The following is a 24,281-nucleotide window of genomic DNA, read 5'->3' on the forward strand; positions in this document are numbered from 1 at the left end:
GTCTACATTAGAAAAGTTGCATTGGTTTAATTACATTGATTTATAATCAGTCTAGCTAAACTGGTGCAAACCCCTAATGTAGATGCACTTAAACTAGTTCACCTCTTGCTTAATCTGTTTATCTTAATTTAGTAATTTACACTAACCTGATTTAAACCAGAATTAAACCAGTTTTAGGAGTTTGCTAATCATCAGTTTAACTAGATTGATTATAAATTAATTTAGCTTGCATCAGGAAATTACAAAATTAAGCTAAACGAATTTAAGCCAGAATTAAATTTGTTTATGTGTGTCTTCACTAGGGGGGTTGCATTAGATTAACTAGATTGAATTAAAATTAATGTAATTATTCGAATGCAGTTTTTTTCCAACGTAGAGCAAGCATTAAAGAGGGATTTGAATGGGGGAGAAGATAGTGGTTTGGACCAGATAAAGGATAAGTGGTAAAGTAATATATGAGGGGAGAGAGATGGCTGAAAACTGCTCTTAAAGAGAAGGAAAACATATCTTACGGTTCAGTCAGCAGTTGCCTGGGGACACTCAGTCAAATATGTGGGTACTCAAAGAAGAGGTGAGATAATGCGTTTGTCTTTTAGTGTGGTGTAATATAACAGTTAATGCAAATATCCTATTCAGAACTTTCTTCTAAGAGGAGGTTCATTCAATACATGGCATCTATTTATTTATTTACTGGAGTCATTTTTTTCAGTAATTGTTTAGTCACTGCTATGTACAGTATGACATTTCTCTTTATCTGGAAAGAAGAGGGTCCATACACATTTCCTGTTCTTGCAAATAATACTTAATTTTAATTAGCAGAGGCATAGGCAGGAAACCGAGGTGGTCCTTGAGTGAGAGACATTCCTTTTGTTTAAGAGACCCAAAGGAAGCAGAACATATGGACTGTTACAGCTACTCACAGCCAATTCAAACTAAAAGAGAAAAGTTATCCAGAAATTAGAACTTTTTTGTGAAGGTACTTGACTCTAAAATCTCCTGTCATAGCAGAGCATTTCCAGCAATATAAATGGAACTAGTAACCTGCAGAATCAGTAAATGTATACGTGGCAGAATTGAAGCACTGTGAATTTTAAGCCAATTTGGAGAATGCTTTAAGGGATCATAGAGTGTCTATTCTGAAGCAGGTCTTACAGAAATGTTTGCCAACAGAGTTTGATTTCATCTGCTCACAAGCACTGGTTGTTACTGGATCGGTGGAGACTACAGGAAAAAGAAGTACCAGGGGAAATGACCTATGGGAAGAGTGATGCATGCCACATGAGCGGAAGTGAGCAGCCAAAGTTGAATAGCTTTTGCTGATCACTGCGTTAATGACTGTCATTTCACAGGTGAGCGGTGTTGGAACTGCCATAAAAAAGGACAAACACAGCACTATATGTAGAAGCCCAAATGAAACCAAAAGAATAAAGCTGTTTGGGCTGCGGGTGAGAGACCCTCTGCTAGTGGTAGTGATGGTGCAATTGTAAATGCAGCCAGTAAACAAACTCCAGATATCATTTACACAGAACTGTAAGGGGCTGGTTATCCCTCGGTCCTGGACATAGCCTGTGCATTTTGACCAATTGCCCAGAAGGATTGTGGGAGTTTGCTTGCAGCTATTCCACTTTGCATGCATCTCTGAACCCACTCAATTACAAAAAACACAAACAAATAAAGAAAGCAGGGGTCCTGCATGTTCACGCTGCATACTAGAATCAGGCATCACCGTGTTGTTTGTGCTTCTTACTAAGGCATTGTTTTCTCTAGACGTTCTATAACAACGCACTGAGACCCTGCTACAACCTGCCCCCATCTGTTCAGCCCCTTTGCAGGTGAGAGCCCCACCTTCCATCAGAGACCTTTTGTTTCTCCAGCCACACCCCACATCTCTACAAAACAATAGCAGCTGCTCCACACAGTTTATCATGTAAATCTATTCAGGCCCCCAGCCAAGATCTACCAGGCCTGGGACATGAAGAGTAAGTGGAGCATCTCTGGGTATGTCTACACTGCAGCACGGAGGTGGGATTCCCAGCGTGGGTAGACAGACTCATGCTAACTTTACTCATGGGAGCGCATTAAAAAGAGCAGTGTGGATGTTGCTGCATGATTGGCGGCTCAGGCTAGCTGCCTGAGTTCAGACGGGGGGGGGGGGGGGATGTCAGGCAAGCTTGGACTTGGGTGGCTACCTCCATCCATCTCAGCCTCACATTGTCCCCTACAGCACTCCTCCCACCTGAAAGCTACCCCCTGAGTGGGTCTCTGCCCCATTTCCTCCAGCTTTGAGCATTTCACTGCCTTCTTCTTCCATTGTATTGGTTTCTCACCTCTTTTCTTTCATATCCTTCTTGTTTTGTTCTTCTCCCTCTTAGTGTGTGCTCTCCCATCCCCCCATTTCTTTCAGTCCTGCTCCCTCACTTCTCTGCTCCCTCCACTTTCACCTGGAGCCCACTTCTCCCCAGCTGTATCTGCCTCTTCTCTTGCTCCCCTTCTCTCTGCCTGCCCTACTTCTCTCATTCTCTTTTTGCCCCTTTCTCCCCTGACTTATAACCCTACTCTTTTTTTTCCTTCCCAACCTAGTTTATGCCCCACTATTCTCTCTCTCAATGAGATAAACAAGAATTATAATAGTTAATCCTAAAAAGGAGCATTAAAAGGGATATACAACTTCATGCTCTGGAGTTTACCCAAACTCTATTAGGTATTAGGATAATACACTCATGGGGGACAGATTATCTAACTTCTACCTACTGTAGTGTTTCTTGTACCTTCCTCTGAAGCATCCTTTACTGGCTGCTGTCAGAGACAGGCTACTGGGCTGATGGATCAAGGGTCTGATCCAGTGTGGCAATTCCTATGCACCTCTTCTTTCCCACTGTTTTTGGCTCTTTGAGGGCAAGGAGGTGTGACAGGATGGCAGAGTTAAAGGACTCCAAAGAATTAAACACCAAAATACTTTCATGGAGACCAAAAATGTGCCATAGGTACCACTCACTCGCCGTTAGGTCCAGCATTGTAAATAGAAAAGGCAAAAAGGCAAAATTCTAGCATTTCATCAATGCTAGTTCAAACCAGTTTCACCAGTGGCATTAATGGGCAAACATCAAGAGATACCAGTGGAGTTTTCCAGGGGTAAGTCAGCAGTGAATTTGGCAGTTAGTTTTCTGATCTCCCACATACAGTTGTATTATATGCACAGTCCTCCTCAATCTACAGTATCTAGGTATTTATACCATGCTCATCACCAGGCTATCTGAGCCCCGGTCAATTCTGAGCTCTGAACTCACACCAAAGATAATACTGTATACACAATTATGCTATTATATGGAAGGCTGCAACTTTATCAATGAATTCCAGGAAAACTATAACTCCTACTTGAAGATTTTTCATGAGAGCCCCAAGATACAATTATTTCCTTTTATGTATTAAGTAGAAAAATAAATAAAAAAAGGAAGAAAGTGAGATAATCAAAACACTTATATCGTATTTACTGTTACTGGTTTTCCTTTCCCACAGCTCTGCCTCTCTCTCCTACTCGTGTTTTTCTTTTTAAAATGGAGAAAACCTTTGCTTGGGGTCTCACATGTCCCAGTTGGTAGCAGTGTGATGCACGTTTCTTCATCCTACCACCAAACTTCCCTCCACAGCATTGCATAATATACTGATCTAAAATACATTTCACTACATTGAGTGGACTAAGATGAGGCCAGCAAATTCATTTTAAATTGTGCTAGGAGATGGACTTGACCCCAGGTCTCAGAAGTTGAAAAGTGAATGTGCATTAACTCATAGTGTAAACCGGCCTCCTTGATCTTCTCCTTCTCTCATTTGTTATCATCATATTTCCCAGTGTTTGTCATATAGTTTGCTTTCGGCTACATCATACTGTAACAACTTTATAGCATGGCCTAAAGCAAACTATATTCAGAGATTCTATGACCAGAAGAGACCATTGTGATTATGTAGTCTGAGTTCCTCATGATACTCTAATTTGTTCTGAATGCAATAGTTATTATGCTGATTGATTACAATATAGTGAGGCTATGCAATATATAGACCCCTTATCCATGCCCTAACTAGTGACTTTGTATACTTAGTGGGACAGTATTCCATAAGAATATGCTTTATCCTCCCATATTGACTAGTTAGAAATTTAGGCAATGCTTTAGATAGAAATATATTTATTATTTATATTATAGTAGAAACATCTAGAGTCCTCAAGCAGGTCAGGACCCCGACCTGTGCTAGATGCTGTATATACATTTTATAAATGACAGTCTGTGTCCCAAAGATCTTATAATCTAAAAGACTGTTATTCCCTAATGATTTCAGAGACTGATAAGCAGTAGATGAATGGGTTGAATATTTAGGGCAATGCTTTGTTCTGAATCTTTCAGCCCTTACTTCTGATTATACTACAATCCTCCTTCTTTCTCAGAAACACACCTGTATTACAGAATCCTGGCTGCCACCCCCAGAGATTACAGATCAATGTTGGACACACAGACATGAAAGCTGGGTCTCCCACAAGCTGAGACTAACTACGTTGTTCTGAGACTGAGCTGCAAGCTGTTCCTTTCTGCTTCCATTCTGTCTTATTTCCTTCTGGGATACCACAAAGAACAACTCAAGGACTTATATTAATACTAAGAAAGTCTCCTTTTAGAAGTCTAAATGATCTGGGGAAAGGGGGTAAACAGTGAGGTGGAATAACTTGCAGATGATACAAAATTAATCAAGATAGTTAAGTCCAAAGCAGACTGCTAAAAGTTACAAAAAGAATCTCACTAAACTGGGTGACTGGGCAACAAATGTCAGATGAAATTCAATGTTGATAAATGCAAAGTAATGCATAATCCCAACTACACATACAAAATGATGGGGTCTAAATTAGCTCTTACCACTCAAGAAAGAGATCTTGGAGTCATTGAGGATAGTTTTCGGAAAACATCTGCTCAGTGTTCAGTGGTAGTAAACAAACAAACAAAAAAGCTAACAAAATGTTAGGAACCATTAGGAAAGAGTACATAACATAGTAAATATCATAATGCCACTATATAAATCCTTGGTACACCCACATCTTGAATACTGCATGCAGTTCTGGTCACCCCGTCTCCAAGAAAGATATATTAGAAATTGAAAAAGTACAGAGAAGGGCAACAAAAATGATTAAGGTTATGAAAAGCTTCCATATGAATAGAGATGAGAAAGGCTAGGACTGTCCAGTTTGGAAAAGAGATGACTAACGGGGGCAATGATAGGGGTCTAGATAATCATGAATAGTGTGGAGAAAGTGAATAAGGAAGTGTTATTTACCCCTTCACATAACAAAATAACTGGGGGTCACCCAATGAAACTAATCAAGGAAATAAGGATTCACCCTTTGCTCTGCTATTACAGATCTTTTGGCTATTTTCCTTTTAATGGGGATATAACAGTCCAGGAAAATGTTTTTTTGACTTTATTTTGTTTTACTAAAGCGGTGGCCATTTGAACACAACCTATACATGGTGCCAGTTGTGGAGCGGATGATATGCATACCTCTCAACTTTACTACAGTTGGAGAGAAATTTTGCTCCCAAAATTGCCAACATTTTACACAAATTTGGCACCCCCTTGCTTTTATTGTAGAAAATCATTTAAATCAGACATAAAGAGTCAGGGACCAGAGATTATAGGAAGAGTCATTCACACTAAAGAAAGGGATATCATAGCATTTAAAAAAAAGAAAAGGAGTACTAGTGGCACCTTAGAGACTAACCAATTTATTTGAGCATAAGCTTTTGTGAGCTACAGCTCACTTCATCGGATGCAGTGAGCTGTAGCCCACAAAAGCCTATGCTCAAATAAATTGGTTAGTCTCTAAGGTGCCACTAGTACTCCTTTTCTTTTTGCGAATATAGACTGACACGGCTGCTACTCTGAAACATAGCATTTTAAGTTTCCCACATGAATAATCTTTGGCGTCTCTTGGGTCTTTGTCACCCACTGTACCCATGTTTGGCCTTTGGCAGGCTCAGAGGTCTGGTGGTAATGCGACAAACCATATAGTTACATAGAAACAATTGTTAAAAGCAACACAGAGTACTACAAACACAAAAAGTCACCCTGAATGAACTGGTGCAAAATTACCAACCCAAGCATACTAAGTGGTATCTCTCTATCTAGATACTTTTCAGAGTAACAGCCCTGTTAGACTAGATACTATAGTGCTAGGTTAATCAATGCAGCCCCTCCATGTGCTAAAAAGGGACTTAAATTGCTGCAGATAACCTGTGGCACCTGATCCCATTTTATTAAGCCTGACACTGCTACCACACAGCTGTTAGCATGTGTGCAGAACATCAAACAGGGCAGAGCCTTTAACAAAGGGCAGAGTGTGTATTTTAGCAGTTAGTGCCTGCAGTTGAGTCACAAGCAAGATTTGCCCGAGGTTAGTTCCTTACATCCGTGTACAGGCGCTCAGGGCACGCCTTCTTCTCATACAAGCCTTTCAGACAGAAGCCTTGTCAGGCTCGCTCCCAGGGGTGGTGCGAAAACAAACTTCAACTCCTTCACTGCCCTGACAGCAGCGGGATCTACCTAATCGCTCGGGACTATCGGAGTAAGTTTCTTGGCTTGCACTTTTAAACATTTCCAACAAAAAGTGGGTTATGGGGGGAGGGTTTGCCTAGGAGGAGTTGAGTGCGGGACGGAAAGGTAAAGCAAACATCGGTCCCTGAAATCCGACACCCAAGTTCACACGCTGGTGAGTCTGGCAGGCAGGCGAGAGAAAGCGAGAGAGAGTGCTTGAGGGAATGGACTCACACCCATCTAGCATGCTTATAACTGCTCGGGAACTGTGTGAAAAGGAAGTTAGGCCTAAAATGGCAAACAGCTGTTTTTATGACTTCGCTTCTTCTACCCTTTGGTCATTTCAGATTATATTGTAAAGGGTTTTTTGTTTGGTTTGGTTTTTGTTTTTCAAAGATCACGCTTTTCTAAGGCATGTGGATTTATATGCCAGCAGGTACCCATCTTCAGCGATAGGTCACCAGACCCTGTTACTTGGTGCCCTCTGCTTAATATTTGCATATCAAACAGCTGGCTTAAAAAAGCATGGAGGTGTCAATGCTTCCATTTTATTGCTGCTAGAAATTTCATGTGTGCTTTCTGAAGAGCTCTAAGGAAAATGAAAAGAGATAGGCACAATGTTTTCCAGATTCTTTAAATTTTTATTATGAACTTAGTTGTGGATCCCCTACCCCCTCCCCCCCCCCCCCAGCCAATTTGCCCCCGTTTATTGTTTGACTTTTGTATATGGTTTTATAATTTACAGCACTCTGGTATTTTCTGAAGGCTGATCAGGTTCTGCTTTACTTCAATAAGAGATTACTGCTGATGTTTGCTGAAGCGTTCTTGTTATGTTCTGCCTCCAGTTTTAAATAAAAGACTTTTGTCGTGGCAGGCAGTAGTTTTTACTCACTGTTGATGGTGATTGTAGTTAAGTACTAGCACTCTTATAGCACTAGACAACCATTTAGTCCTCAGTTATGCCCCATGGAAGTCGGTAGGATTGCATGACGTGTAAATGGAGCAGAACTGGTCTCCCTAGTTCTGTGTTATTTAAAATGTAGGACGGTTAAGGGCAAGGTCTGCTGATGCGTAGTCCGGATTTACATCAAGTTTAGCTGAAGGATGCTGATAGACTTACAGCAAGTTTTACATGGGCATAAAAGGAAGAAGAAATCTGCTTCTAGTTTAGAGTGGCTAGTTTTTGTGTATAAAATGTGAGCAGTTCAAATTGTGGCTTGCATACCAAAATGGACATTGTTCAGCAGCAGGAATTTATTCCAGACACAACATGGGGAGAGGGCAAGGTTTTAGAATGCAGGAATGGGAGACAGTCAATGTATTAGGAGGTTTTCCTGGGGAGCAGAGAGGTTTCCTTGCAATCAATAGCGAGTTGCTTCACAATAATGAAAAGGTTATATTGATTCTGCTCCACTGAAGGGCTATTTGAGTTTCACCATTACTGCTCACGAGGGGACCATGCAAACTTTCAGCAGAAATTGGATTATCCTAATCTCCTGGCAGATGTCACTTCAATGGGCACTGGCAAGGCTGACGTGCACAAAATGTTTCGTTCCCCTCTCCCCCATCTTTTTGGCTCAGTTAGCTTTCCAAATAAACCATAATTCAGTGATCCACTTAGAATAACCCTAGAGTGCTGGGTTTGTTGTGGAGGGTCATAATCTTAGTGTGGGCTGGACAGGATTGAGTGTCATGGGGCTTTAGTAAGAGACGTTGGACCAGTCTGTGTGTATGTGTATCTATGTAGATGGATATGGATATAACTAATTAAATTTTCTCTTTTAGAGGCAGGAGTGGACACATTTATGTATGTCTAAATAAATTAAGTTAAATATCATGCCAGCTGTCATCTACTCTGGAAATCTGTTCTGGAGGAAGGAGAGATGTGAAACTGACAAGTGATCTCTAGAGAATTCCTGTCCATTTCAATCTCAACAGGCTCAGAAAGAGCAGAACAGTCAGGAGTGCAGGAGAAGAGGTGCAAATCCACTTTGGCAACTCAGGCTATGTCTACGCTACTGCGGTAAATCGACCTAGGCTGTGCAACTCCCGCTATGTGAATAACATAGCTGGAGTCGACGTACCTTAGGTCGAGTTACTGTGGGGTCTACGGGAGAAAATCTCTTGTCGACTTACCTTACTCTTCTCGTCGAGGATAGAGTACAGGGGTCGACTGGAAAGTGATCTGCAGTTGATTTAGCAGATCTAGTAAAGACCCACCAAATCGACTGCTGGTGGATCGATCTCAGAACATCAATCCCCACTGTAGTGTAGACCTGCACTCAGTCCCCTACCATGCACTGAGCAGCTCAGAGCTGGGATTTTAACACTGTGGTAGGTTGATAGTCTTGTGTGTTTTGTTTTTTTTTCCCTTCATTAAAAGGTGTGATGTAGATGTATCCACCTATAAAACAGATTTAATGTATTTGTGGGACATTTTACATTTTGAGCGGCCCAATTCATTCCTTTGAAGCAGTTGATCTCTTGGGGGTGTGGGGTGGGAAGAGGCTGTTTGCATATTTTAAGAATCAATTTCCTGTTCTGCTGAGATGAAATCTGTAATACACTCACTCGGAGGCACAGGGTCATTCCAAATTAGGAGCAAGAGAGACCGTAGTTGCAAAACCAGAACATGGTACTCTTATTCTAGAATAAAACCATCCATACAAGGAATTTATTCCAGAATAGCTATTCCTGACTAACTCCATGTGTAGGCAAACCCACAGAATACCAAATTCTGCTATCATTAACACTTCTTCTGCCCAATGCTGGGAGAATGAGTAAAGTTAGAATATAGTGTGGCGTGTACGATACAAGAAAATCAGCTAACTAGAAGAAAAATACATGGCTTTTCATTCACAATGTAACTGATTGAGAAATATTATTGCCACAACATATCAGTTTAAATTGGCACAGTTTCCGATAGCATTTCATGCAACTTGCACCACAACAAAACATACTTTAGTCTTTTCAACGCTTAAGCAGAACTCCTAGCTATAACCTCAGGCTGCAGTCTGTTTTTGTGTGTTTGGGAAGGCGTAGAACTAGATCATTATTTTCTATCCTTCCTGAACTCTGTGTTATAAGATCTCTTAAACTAATTGTGCGCATCAATCACCCAAGGGTAAAATAAATCACATGCTTTCAGACATGTGAAAAGAAAGGGCTGGAGCTATGCCCATTGAGACCAGCTTAGGATCTGTCCCAAAACGTTTTTAATTCTTGCTTCAGACTTTTTAAAAACAGGAGATAGTTTTCCCAAGCTCCAAACACTCAACTGAGCAAAAAATTTCAGTGTGGCGCAATGCTCTCAAATCAGGGGTTGCATGTGAAGGCTAAAGAAGCCAGAGTTGGTAGCTCTGCATACGGAATGTTTGCAGGTCCGGCTCAGTTGTGATGTTGATAAAGTTTGAACAGCTGTAGAGATAAGCGACAGCTCTCATGGCACTGCACTTTGTTTGCATTCAGAGAAACAACACTATAAATACACCTGCTGACAAATCTGCATCAGGGTGTAGCAACCCATTTAAAATGTCCTCATAAACGTTCCCTTAGTGTACCTAGAAATTCCGAGGGCGGACACTCCAGGACACATAATGTGCTTGCTGCCAGAGTACATTAATTTAGATGTAGAGGTTGCTATTTATCAAATGGCATGATTAAGAACTTCTGGTAAAATACATTACCCCTAAAAAATTACAATTGTGCACTATGTGGTATATCCTATGCCTTTCAACACCCATGATTTCTATCGGTCTAAAAGCCATAATAATAGCCTAGAGTGGAATTAAGTCCTGATGTGAGACTCTCTACAGTCTTGTTTTGTTTTTTCAGTGCTGAACCTTTAAATTTCTGAGCTCACCCGATGAGCACAGTACAGCTATACTTTGTTTTCAGATTTGCTGTAGAGACTACACACTCTCTGCTCTTTCTCCTAGAGACTTGACTTTTGTTTTTTCTTTTGGGTTGTTTTCCCTCTTCAATCTAAAATGAATGTATGTGTTTTGCAATTGTACATGGAACCATGAATGCAATAGCATTCGCTTCAGTGGATTTATAGCAAGGATGAATTTGGCCCCAAGTGTGTTAGAAAAGTCTTTTTTTTTTTTTTTTTTTTTTTTTTCTTATTTACCGCTATCCCTTTGTATGTGGCTTACTATCTTATATTACAATACAAATAATCTGCAAAGGGTCTTTATTTTAGCGAATGTTTTATTAAATGACAGATTTAATTGCTGACTTGAAAGAATGAGGAGATAGAAATGCTTCTGTGGGTTAAACCACAGCACATTCAGAATGCAATAAATGATTCCTTGGTGGATCAACAGATAATGGACTATATGCTTGTAGAGTTCACCTAAAAACCCCCTACATTTTCTGTACCAAAGGAGTATCTAAGATGTTGGCTTCCATTTAAACCTTAGGGAATTGTTTGGTTCCCAGATAGCTAACACAGCCAGTTGATTGTCACAAGGGTTCTGGTATCAGGAAGGATTTGGCAGTAGGGAGGTGGAGCTAATTTGCTAATCTTCCCTGAAGCAGGTCCTGCCTCACTTCACCTCCCTGCAGTCACAATCTCTCACTGATCTCAAATCTACCTGCCCAAGGAACCTGCATCTCCACCCTTGGCTTGGGCAATTAGCCGGGTGAGACCAAAAATGGATGTTTCTGGAGGTTAGAGAGGGAGCGACTGGATGCAGACGTTAAGAGCCTGGTTCTCCTGTCCCTGACACCTGTATAGATCTGCAGTAGCTCTGCTGAAGTCAAGGTAGTTCCACTGGTGTAAAACTGGCATAAGTGAAAACAGGGTCCGGGATCTGGCTGGCAGCAGGTAGGAGAAGCTGTGGATGGGAGACAGAGTTTAGGTTGCCGTTGTTGGTGTGTGGGGCCCATGCTTTTCTGCGCTGGAGAAAGACGGCCCACATGTTAGGGGTTAGTTCTAGGATACGCTGAAAGATTTTTACCTTCGTTGCCTCTGTGCAGCTCACTGAGAAGCACTGTAAAGAGTTAAGCATTCCGCATTAAGCGGGTTTTTTTGTTGTGGTGTTCTCGGCACTGTAAAGAATTAAGCAAACATTCTGGTATAGTTGTTTGTGTCTGCAGAATGGAATATATATATTTTTTTAACTCCTAAGAAATTTTCACTGAATAATCAAATTGCTTGAATATTCATGTGGGGCTCCCATAGAATGGAGAAATAATTGACTATTTCAAAAGTGATGACTTAAAGGCATAAAAGACATCAGTGCTTTAGAATTCACTCCTGACTAAAATGCCACTACCAGTGAGAAACCTCCTTCATTATGTGCAGTCCCTTAAGAGTCACACTAAATGGGAGAAGATTATTTGACAAGCCAAACAATTTTGATCGCTATTGTTCATTTTTATTTAAACAGAACAAGACAGGAAATGTGAGACTGCCTGAACATATTGTAGGGAGAGGGATCAACTATTACCATGATTTATCTTAGTTATTAATATTCTTATTTGTTTCTGGTAGCACTTACAATGCTCTAGGTGCTTTCCAAACATTAAAGAACGTTTATCTTACCCCACAGAACTTATAGCCTGAGATGAAGGACCTCTGATTTTCAGTTACATAAGGCCCTTTTATGCCTTTCTGGTAGCATAAAGAGGCTTTGACATGGATGGAAATTACTCAGAAGGTCTTCCAGGCAGGTGACCAGTGACCTAAGCCTTGAAGGGCAGATCGGGGACATGGTCAGTGCTCTAAGATCATTCTCTGCTCCCCAGAGGGCCATGCAAAGCGGAGCGTAAGTCAGAGGCTTTTCTAATTTACACAACACGCTGGATGAGCCCCTGCGTGGGCCCAGAACATTGGAAATGAGTTTGTAGTTGCCTTTGCCCCCATCTGTCCTAGCCCCAACCTCAAGAATGGAGGAACTGGAAAATCAGGCCAAAAAGTAGGGCGAAGAATAACATACAAGTGCAGTGGGTCAAGCTGGTAATTGACCTTGGCTTGGTAGTACAATATTTCTACAACAGAAGGTTGTTTCATGTTAATCCATGATATATATATATTTATTTATAAGAATTGCAGACAAATTATTGAATATTGCTATTTTTTAGATCTGCCCAGTTTGGGATACCCTGGTTTCCGTGAGTGCTGAGCACCGCCAACTGCCAGTGAAGGCAACGGGCACTGCAGGTGCTCAAAATCTTTTCAAATCAGGCCCAGGGTGACCATTTTTAAAAATGTAGTTGTTTAATTCATCTCCAAGAATCCACAGACAAACAATAAAATGAAAGGTTTCAGAGTAACAGCCGTGTTAGTCTGTATTCGCAAAAAGAAAAGGAGTACTTGTGGCACCTTAGAGACTAACCAATTTATTTGAGCATAAGCTTTCGTGAGCTACAGCTCACTTCATCGGATGCATACTGTGGAAACTGCAGAAGATCTTTTATACACACAAAGCATGAAAAAATACCTCCCCTCACCCCACTCTCCTGCTGGTAATAGCTTATCTAAAGTGACCACTCTCCTTACAATGTGTATGATAATCAAGGTGGGCCATTTCCAGCACAAATCCAGAGTTTAACAAGAATGTCTGGGGGGGGGGGGGGAGGGTTAGGAAAAAACAAGGGGAAATAGGTTACCTTGCATAATGACTTAGCCACTCCCAGTCTCTATTCAAGCCTAAGTTAATTGTATCCAATTTGCAAATGAATTCCAATTGAACAGTTTCTCGCTGGAGTCTGGATTTGAAGTTTTTTTTGTTGAAGAATTGCAACTTTCATGTCTGTAATCATGTGACCAGAGAGATTGAAGTGTTCTCCGACTGGTTTATGAATGTTATAATTCTTGACATCTGATTTGTGTCCATTTATTCTTTTACGTAGAGACTGTCCAGTTTGCCCAATGTACATGGCAGAGGGGCATTGCTGGCACATGATGGCATATATCACATTGGTGGATGTGCAGGTGAACGAGCCTCTGATAGTGTGGCTGATGTTATTAGGCCCTGTGATGGTGTCCCCTGAATAGATATGTGGGCACAGTTGGCAACAGGCTTTGTTGCAAGGATAGGTTCCTGGGTTAGTGGTTCTGTTGTGTGGTATGTGGTTGCTGGTGAGTATTTGCTTCAGGTTGGGGGGCTGTCTGTAGGCAAAGACTGGCCAGTCTCCCAAGATTTGTGAGAGTGTTGGGTCATCCTTCAGGATAGGTTGTAGATCCTTAATAATGCGTTGGAGGGGTTTTAGTTGGGGGCTGAAGGTGACGGCTAGTGGCGTTCTGTTATTTTCTTTGTTGGGCCTGTCCTGTAGTAAGTGACTTCTGGGAACTCTTCTGGCTCTATCAATCTGTTTCTTCACTTCCGCAGGTGGGTATTGTAGTTGTAAGAATGCTTGATAGAGATCTTGTAGGTGTTTGTCTGCCTCTGTCTGAGGGGTTGGAGCAAATGCGGTTGTATCACAGAGCTTGGCTGTAGACAATGGATTGTGTGGTGTGGTCAGGGTGAAAGCTGGAGGCATGTATGTAGGAATAGCGGTCAGTAGGTTTCCAGTATAGGGTGGTGTTTATGTGACCATTGCTTATTAGCACTGTAGTGTCCAGGAAGAGGATCTCTTGTGTGGACTGGACCAGGCTGAGGTTGATGGTGGGATGGAAATTGTTGAAATCATGGTGGAATTCCTCAAGGGCTTCTTTTCCATGGGTCCAGATGATGATGTCATCAATGTAGCACAAGTAGAGTAGGGGCGTTAGGGGACGAGAGCTGAGGAAGCGTTGTTCTAAGTCAGCCATAAAAATGTTGGCATACTGTGGGGCCATGTGGGTACCCATAGCAGTGCTGCTGATCTGAAGGTATACATTGTCCCCAAATGTAAAATAGTTATGGGTGAGGACAAAGTCACAAAGTTCAGCCACCAGGTTAGCTGTGACATTATCAGGGATAGTGTTCTTGACGGCTTGTAGTCCATCTTTGTGTGGAATGTTGGTATAGAGGGCTTCTACATCCATAGTGGCCAGGATGGTGTTATCAGGAAGATCACCGATGGATTGTAGTTTCCTCAGGAAGTCAGTGGTGTCTCGAAGGTAGCTGGGAGTGCTGGTAGCGTAGGGCCTGAGGAGGGAGTCTACATAGCCAGACAATCCTGCTGTCAGGGTGCCAATGCCTGAGATGATGGGGCGCCCAGGATTTCCAGGTTTATGGATCTTGGGTAGTAGATAGAATATCCCAGGTCGGGATTCCAGGGGTGTGTCTGTGCAGATTTGATCTTGTGCTTTTTCAGGGAGTTTCTTGAGCAAATGCTGTAGTTTCTTTTGGTAACTCTCAGTGGGATCAGAGGGTAATGGCTTGTAGAAAGTGCTGTTGGAGAGCTGCCGAGCAGCCTCTTGTTCATATCCTGACCTACTCATGATGACAAAGCACCTCCTTTGTCAGCCTTTTTGATTATGATGTCAGAGTTGTTTCTGAGGCTGTGGATGACATTGTGTTCCGCACGGCTGAGGTTATGGGGCAAGTGATGCTGCTTTTCCACAATTTCAGCCCGTGCACGTCGGCGGAAGCACTCTATGTAGAAGTCCAGTCTGCTGTTTCGACCTTCAGGAGGAGTCCACCTAGAATCCTTCTTTTTGTAATGTTGGTAGGGAGGTCTCTGTGGATTAGTATGTTGTTCAGAGGTATATTGGAAATATTCCTTGAGTCGGAGATGTCGAAAATAGGATTCTAGGTCACCACAGAACTGTATCATGTTCATGGGGGTGGAGGGGCAGAAGGAGAGGCCCCGAGATAGGACAGCTGCTTCTGCTGGGCTGAGAGTATAGTTGGATAGTTTAACAATATTGCTGGGTGGGACGAGGGAACCATTGCTGTGGCCCCTTGTGGCATGTAGTAGTTTAGAAAGTTTAGTGTCCTTTTTCTTTTGTAGAGAAGCAAAGTGTGTGTTGTAAATGGCTTGTCTAGTTTTAGTAAAGTCCAGCCATGAGGAAGTTTGTGTGGAAGTTTGGTTTTTTATGAGGGTATCCATTTTTGAGAGCTCATTCTTAATCTTTCCCTGTTTGCTGTAGAGGATGTCGATCAGGTGAGTCCGCAGTTTCTTTGAGAGCGTGTGGCACAAGCTGTCAGCATAGTCTGTGTGGTATGTAGATTGTAATGGATTTTTTTACCTTCAGTCCTTTTGGTACGATGTCCATCTGCTTGCATTTGGAAAGGAAGATGATGCCTGTCTGTATCTGTACAAGTTTTTTCATGCAGTTGATAGATTTCCACTCCATACGGCTAAATGCAGTGCCTTGTATAATGACAGGTTTCAGAGTAACAGTCGTGTTAGTCTGTATTCGCAAAAAGAAAAGGAGTACTTGTGGCACCTTAGAGACTAACCAATTTATTTGAGCATGAGCTTTCGTGAGCTACAGCTCACTTCATCGGATGCATACTGTGGAAACTGCAGAAGATCTTTTATACACACAAAGCATGAAAAAATACCTCCCCCGACCCCACTCTCCTGCTGGCAATAGCTTATCTAAAGTGATCATTCTTCTTACAATGTGTATGATAATCAAGGTGGGCCATTTCCAGCACAAATCCAGGGTTTAACAAGAACGCCTTGGGGGGGGGGGGTTAGGAAAAAAACAAGAGGAAATAGGTTACCTTGCATAATCGGAGAACACTTCAATCTCTCTGGTCACACGATTACAGACATGAAAGTTGCAATTGTTCAACAAAAAAACTTCAAATCCAAACTCCAGCGAGAAACTGTTGAATTGGAATTCATTTGCAAATTGGATACAATTAACTTAGGCTTGAATAGAGACTGGGAGTGGCTAAGTCATTATGCAAGGTAACCTATTTCCCCTTGTTTTTTCCTAACCCTCCCCCCCCCCCCCCCCCCAGACATTCTTGTTAAACCCTGGAATTGTGCTGGAAATGGCCCACCTTGATTATCATACACATTGTAAGGAGAGTGGTCACTTTAGATAAGCTATTGCCAGCAGGAGAGTGGGGTCGGGGGAGGTATTTTTTCATGCTTTGTGTGTATAAAAGATCTTCTACGCTTTCCACAGTATGCATCCGATGAAGTGAGCTGTAGCTCACGAAAGCTTATGCTCAAATAAATTGGTTAGTCTCTAAGGTGCCACAAGTACTCCTTTTCTTTTTAATAAAATGAAATAGATTCATAGATATTTAGGTCAGAAGGGACCATTATGATCATCTAGTCTGACCTCCTGCACAATGCAGGCCACATAATTTCACCCACCAATCCTGCAAAAAACCTCACACGTATATCTGTGCTACTGAAGTCCTCAAATCATAGTTTAAAGACTTCAAAGAGCAGAGAATCCTCCAGCAAGTGACCCGTGCCCCATGCTACAGAGGAAGGTGAAAAACCTCCAGGGCAGATTGGAAGAGGCCCTGGAGGAAAAGTCCTTCCCGACCCCAAATATGGCGATCAGCTAAACCCTGAGCATATGGGCAAGATTTATCAGCCAGGTACTACAGAAAATTCTTTTCTGGGTAACTCAGATCCCACCCCATCTAATATCCCATCACAGGCCATTGGGCCTATTTACCATGAATATTTAATTACCAAAACCATGTTATCCCATCATACCATCTCCTCCATAAACTTATCGAGTTTAATCTTAAAGCCAGATAGATCTTTTGCTCCCACTGCTTCCCTTGGAAGGCTATTCCAAAACTTCACTCCTCTGATGATTAGAAACCTTCGTCTAATTTCAAGTCTAAACTTCCTGATGATCAGTTTATATCCATTTGTTCTTGTGTCCACATTGGTACTTCCTCTCCCTCTCCAGTATTTATCCCTCTGATATATTTATAGAAAGCAATCATATCTCCCCTCAACCTTCTTTTAGTTAGGCTAAACAAGCCAAGCTCCTTGAGTCTCCTTTCATAAGACAAGTTTTCCATTCCTCGGATCATCCTAGTAGCCCTTCTCTGTACCTGTTCCAGTTTGAATTCATCCTTCTTAAACATGGGAGACCAGAACTGCACACAGTATTCCAGGTGAGGTCTCACCAGTGCCTTGTATAACGGTACTAAAACCTCCTTATCCCTACTGGAAATACCTCTCCTGATGCATCCCAAGACTGCATTAGCTTTTTTCACAGCCATATCACACTGGCGGCACATAGTCATCCTATGATCAACCAATACTCCAAGATCCTTTTCCTCCTCCGTTACTTCTAATTGATGCGTCCCCAGCTTATAACTAAAATTCTTGTTATTAATCCCTAAATGCATGACCTTACACTTTTCACTATTAAATTTCATCCTATTACTATTACTCCAGTTTACAAGGTCCTCCAGATCCTCCTGTAGGATATCCCTGTCCTTCTCTAAATTGGCAATACCTCTCAGCTTTGTATCATCCACAAACTTCATTAGCACACTTCCACTTTTTGTGCCGAGGTCAGTAATAAAAAGATTGGTCCCAAAACCGATCCCTGAGGAACTCCACTGGTAATCTCCCTCCAGCCTGACAGTTCACCTTTCAGTAGGACCTGTTGTAGTCTCCCCTTTAAACAATTCCTTATCCACCTTTCAATTTTTCTATTGATTCCAGTCTTATCCAATTTAACTAATAATTCCCCATGTGGCACGGTATCAAATGCCTTACTGAAATCTAGGTAAATTAGATCCACTGCGTTTCCTTTGTCTAAAAAATCTGTTACTTTCTCAAAGAAGGAGATCAGGTTGGTTTGGCACAATCTACCTTTTGTAAAACCATGTTGTATTTTGTCCCATTTACCATTGACTTCAATGTCCTTAACTACCTTCTCCTTCAAAATTTTTTCCAAGACCTTGCATACTACAGATGCCAAACTAACAGGCCTATAATTACCCAGGTCACTACTTTTCCCCCCCCTTCCTTAAAAATAGGAGCTATGTTAGCAATTCTCCAATCATACGGTACAACCCCTGAGTTTACAGATTCATTAAAAATTCTTGCTAATGGGCTTGTGATTTCATGTGCCAATTCCTTTAATATTCTTGGATAAAGATTATCTGGGCCCCCTGATTTAGTCCCATTAAGCTGTTTGAGTTTTGCTTCTACCTCAAATATGGTAATGTCTACCTCCATATCCTCATTCCCATTTGTCATGCTATCATTATCCCCAAGATCCTCTTTAGTCTTATTAAAGACTGAGGCAAAGTATTTGTTTAGATATTGGGCCATGCCTAGATTATCCTTGACCTCCACTCCATCCTCAGTGTTTAGCGGTCCCACTTCTTTCTTTGTTTTCTTCTTATTTATATGGCTATAGAACCTTTTACTATTGGTTTTAATTCCCTTTGCAAGGTCCAACTCTACTTGACTTTTAGCCTGTCTCACTTTATCCCTACATGTTCTGACCTCAATAAGGTAGCTTTCCTTGCTGATCCCTCCCTTCTTCCACTCCCTATATGCTTTCTGCTTTTTTCTTAATCACCTCTCTGAGATGCTTGGTCTACAGCTCCTGCCTATGAATTTTTTCCCCTTTCTTGGGATGCAGGCTTCCGATAGCTTCTGCAGCTTTGATTTGAAATAATCCCAGGCCTCCTCTACCTTTAGATCCATAAATTCTTCCCTAACTAATTTCCTTAATTTTTGGAAGTCAGCCCTTTTGAAATAAAAAACCCTAGTTGCAGATTTATTTTTGTTAATCCTTCCGTTCAATTTGAACTGAATTAGCTCATGATCACTTGAGCCAAGATTATCCCCTACAACCATTTCTTCTGTGCGGTCCTCACTACTCAGCAAAACCAAATCTAAAATGGCATCCCCTCTAGTCGGTTCAGCAACTACTTGATGAAGGAATCCATCAGCTTTCGCATCTAGGAAAATCTGAGCCCTATTATTATTACTAGCACTCGTCCTCCAGTCTATATCTGGGAGGTTAAAGTTTCCCATGATCACACAGTTTCCACTAGTATTTACTTTATTAAAAAGGCTCTATCCATATCCAAATTAGATTCTGGCGGTCTATAGCACACCCCAAGCTCTATCCCAGGGGAGGCTCTAATAGTTTTCTTCCCCAGTTTAAGTTTTGCCCAGACGGACTGTCTTATCCATTTCATCGCTTCTTATTTCTTTACATTCTTCCTCATCACTGATATACAGTGCAACTCCACCACCTTTACCTTTATTTCTGTCTTTCCTAAACAGCAAATACCCTTCAATACCTGTAGTCCAGTCATGACTACTATTCCACCATGTTTCTGTTATCCCTATAATATCTGGTTTCACTTCCTGCACCAGTAGCTCTAGTTCCTCCATTTTGTTACCTAGGCTCCTCACATTGGTGTACAAACATCTTAATTTTTGCTGTTTTGGCCTCACTCACATTCTGTACCCTATTAGGCACGGTCATTCTACAGCCAATATAACCTATTAGACTGGTATCTACACTGCCCTTCCTCCTACCCACGGCTGTATCCTCTCTTACTTCGTTTTCTTTCCTCTCAATGCTAAAATCCAGCGTGGAGATTACCTGGACATCTCCCAACCATCTCCCCCAAATTCCTAGTTTAAAGCTCTCTTAATCAGTTGTGCCAGCCTCCATCCTAGAACTTTATTTCCCTCCCTACTCAGATGAAGTCCATCCCAAGAGAACTGTCCTCCGTCCATGAATGCCTCCCAGTGGCCATACATCCCAAAGCCCTCCTTATAGCACCACTGCCTAAGCCATCTGTTGATAGTCATAATCTTGTCACACCTTTGTTGCCCTTTTCTAGGAACAGGCAGAATCCCACTAAAGATCACCTGAGCCTCGATTTTCCTTAAGCGTCTTTCCCAGCCTAGCATAGTCTCCCTTAATACTTTCCAGTGAGAATCTAGCCGTATCATTTGTTCCCACATGAAGGATAATTAGGGGATTCTTTCCTGTTCCCTTTAGAATCCTTTTCAACCTCAGGTCTACATCCCGTATCTTAGCACCTGGAAGACAGCACACCCTCCTATTCTCTGGATCAGCTCTGGTTACAGGCCTATCTATTCCTCTCAGTAAAGAGTCCCCAATCACATAGACCTGCCTTTTCCTGGTGACGGTGCTATTCTCCAGTCTATCCCCTGTTCCCTCTGGCTGCAAGTTCTTTCCATTCCTATTCTCCCTTGTAATCCTCTTCAACCCATCCTGTATCCTCCTGGGGCTCATATTTGGTGTAGTCTCCATTGACTCTTCCCCTTTTCCTATAGGACTAGCTGCTCTTCTCTTCTTCCTTGCCCTTCCACCTTCAGTGACTACCTGCTGAGCCCCTTCTTCATTTTCCAACTCTGCAAACCTGTTCTTGAGCTCTGTTTCTCCTTCACTAGCCCATCTTTTCCTCTGCCTGGTTCTTTTAGTCACATGCTTCCACTGACCACTATCCTCACCCAGTCTCCCCTCAGCATTCCCCAGCCCTGCTTCCATCTGCAAGTCTGAGCTTTTCCCTTCAGATACCTCATGTCTTTGCTCCATCATCTGCTCAAACCCCTTCCTAAACTCAACCAGACTTTCCACCTGCATCTCCAAACCTCGGATCTTTTCCTCCATCAGCTCTATCAGACGGCATTTCATGCAGACAAAACTCTTACCAGGTGCCCCCTCCAGGATCATGCACATACCGCAGCTTCCACATCCAGTCATCCTCATTGTATCTTCTGCTACATGGGTCACTCCCACTGCTGCCTCTGTATCTGTCACAGCCTTCCCACCTCAATCCTGTTAATCTGGGAAACACAAACCACACCCAAACACCACCACCCACAGCAAAAACAGACCCCAAACAAGCACCACAAGACAGACTCCCCTGTTTGCTGGCTCCTGTGCTGCTGCCTGACTGGCTGGCTACCTTTTAGGACCCCTAGTCAGAGAAGCCCTGCCCCCTAATCAGGGCTCAGCTTCTCTCCCATTCTGTTATTTACACAACAGTATTTCCAAGAATTCACTTGCATCTGCGCTGGAAAGTCAGACAATTTTTGAGATGACTGATTTGTAGGAAAGATACCAAGGTTTATTTGTCTCAGAGTGATAAAAATTGTATATGTGACAGCTCGGAGCGTACCACAGTGCCTGGAAATAAATTGCTGCAGATGCATAATGGGGCCTGATCTTATTTACAGGAGTCAGAGTAGCAGCCGTGTTAGTCTGTATCCGCAAAAAGAACAGCAGTACTTGTGGCACCTTAGAGACTAGCAAATTTATTTGAGCAAATGTCAATTTAACTCCCTGAAAATCAATGGAATTACACCAGTGCAAAACCAGTATGAGTGAGATTAGAACCAGGTCTAAGAAATGTGTTTCAGCAGTATAGTGGGTTCTTCAAGTTTTTAAAAAGTGTTTAGGAATTATTTAGTTATCCTTAATATTCCCAAAGCTAAATGACAATATGCATTCTGATTCTCCCACCCATTTTGTCGGACTAGGCAGTAATTAAGGTAAACAGGGCTGGAAAATTTCACCAACACCTTCTCATCCAAGCTTACTAAGTGGGTGAAAAATAGCACCCCCAAAGCCACACCAACTCTGCATCTGTGGATGTTTAATTTTCATTACTGGATCTTCACTCCCCACTCGCTATTGTGCTCACCAAATAAACCCATTCAGTCCCAGTCAATTCTGTAAAAAGAAAAGGAGTACTTGTGGCACCTTAGACTAACCTATTTTATTTATTTATTAAAACAATTCTGTCTATTTCTAGTCCAATTAAATCTCTTTCCCAATCAGTTCTGCCTCCCTACTCCCAATTCTCTTTCACTAAATCAAGGAATATTTCCTACCAAGCCAGTCATTTTAATGCTACTCAATCTTTTCGTAGCTCTGATACCCCCATTCCGTTTTCCTCCCTAGGAACACAGAAAGGCCTTGATCTGTCAGATTCCTGTTTCCAGTTAGGGTCTTTCTTCCCTGCTTCATCTCTATCCTGTGTGAGCAGAGACTGTTCTATTCCTCACTTCCAAAAGTAGAAACGTATTTTTATCTGCCAATAAAAATATAATGGGCCTCCTATAGATAGGAGCAACTCCTGTTGAAGCCAAAGGGAACTGTGCAAAAATACTGTATATGTGCAAGAATAGATTTTTGGCCATGTATCTGTTCTTCTGGCCACTGGATGGATAGCGCAATGTGGTATGACATTGTCTAAAAGGCTAATGTGGAGTGATTCTAAGTTCTTTATACCAGAATTCTAAATCCAGATTCTGGTGTATAGAATACAATATGTAGTCCTAGATATGTAACAGAGGTCAAAATGTTTCCTCATTTCCTTTGGTTAAGCACATTGTAGTCAGTAACCAGATGTGCCTGAAATGTGGGATTTCCAGATCATGGCAGCTTTTGTTGTTTAAACATTTTCCCCCAAACCTGGAATTCTTCCCCCCCCCCCCCCCCCCCCAACAACTTTTGTTTTGGAAACACTGACACTTGGTGTTTCTGAAACAAAATTTGCTCCCAGCTGTGGCGTGAAATTGACATTCTTGTCAGTGTCACTGCTGCAATTTGAAAGAAGTGAAACCGGCCTGTGATTCAGTAAAAATTCATTGGATCCATCTTGCTTTCACAAGAAATTTCAGGTTTGGCGAACTGGCATTTTCCAGCAGAGACCCAGCCAGCTCTAAGGGTAACACTGTGGGAGCAAGAGGAGAATTTAGTTTAACCTCTGTCAAAGAAGGCGCTGTGGTTAGCGGTGCCAGGCTTGTAGTCTGCAGCGCAACATTGCGTTTGGCAAATGTCAAGGCAGCTTTGTCACCAGAGGCCAAATTCTGTGCTCAGGTATTCCTAAACAATTCCTGTTTTAAACCCAATGGAAGATGTCTGTATCTGAAGGTAGAATTTAGCTTTCAGGTGCTTTCCCTTTCTTATTCCCCTGATCCAACAAACAGTTGATAATCTGTGGGACTTGCCCTTTTCTTCTACTTACAGTATAGGCAGAAAGTTTGAGGACTTTGAACAGTCAGCTACAGAAATACGTCACATAGAAAATTATCAAAGTTTGTCCACAGAGAACCAGAACAGAACCACACTGGAGCAATATAGGAATGAAATCTAAGATGTGTTTAACTGAGATCCACATTTCAAAAATTACTCCAATATCCTTTAAAAATTAAAATGAATACAAATGAAGTAAAATGAATCTCTTTCAAGGGTCCCACTGGCGGTTTCTGAAAATATCAGGCCCACTAATTTCCCATTTTATTGATGTGTGCTTTTTTGTCCTTCCTTTCTTTGATTACTAAGGGCCAGATTCTGATACACCCTACTCAGACAGTTGCCCCATTGAATGGGTCTGTTCAAGGTCAATTGGTGGTATCCAAATCTGGCCCACCATTTTCCTATACTCTTGGTGGGGGTTTGCTAGACACAGAGGATGCATCTAGCAGCTTATGCTGTCTCAGTAGAAATAATGGAGCCTCAGAAAACTGCACAGCCCCAGGAGTGGTGGTAAAGGGTGACTTTAAAAAAGAGAGAGGAGAAATCTAAATACCAAACCAGGAAACCTATAATGGGGTGGAGAAGTGCAGGGAGCTAGAGAATGCACACATGATCCGGCATTAACAACTGGGGTGAACAGGGATGGGAGGAAGGGATGAGATTGACTCCTCAAGTCACCAGGTCGCCAGTGCTGCCCAGGGAACCAAAATTACTGCTTGGTACTTTCAGGACTTATTTTTGTCTTCTCTGAGCTTGGAAAATGACAAGAGATCCATTTCACTTTCAGATTGACAGGCACCAGAATGACATATTTGGACTGAGAGTGCTCCAGTGGAGA

At 42.0% G+C, this 24,281-nt stretch overlaps 1 protein-coding gene across 2 annotated transcripts in view; it reads left to right on the forward strand.

Moving 5' to 3' along the window:
* The window catches only part of RAB27B (RAB27B, member RAS oncogene family), a 206,575-nt gene that overhangs the window by 150,147 nt on the left and 32,147 nt on the right, over positions 1-24,281 (forward strand). The window contains exon 1 of one of the 2 annotated variants that reach the window (XM_037902539.2): positions 6,165-6,604. The exons of the other annotated variant lie outside the window; for it this stretch is intronic. The gene's annotated coding sequence lies outside the window, so the exon portion shown is untranslated. Of the gene's footprint in view, positions 1-6,164; positions 6,605-24,281 lie in introns of those variants that run through there. 2 annotated transcript variants of the gene reach the window in all.

Source organism: Chelonia mydas, chromosome 5 (genome assembly GCF_015237465.2).
Source record: "Chelonia mydas isolate rCheMyd1 chromosome 5, rCheMyd1.pri.v2, whole genome shotgun sequence".
Taxonomy (NCBI): Eukaryota; Metazoa; Chordata; order Testudines; family Cheloniidae; genus Chelonia; species Chelonia mydas.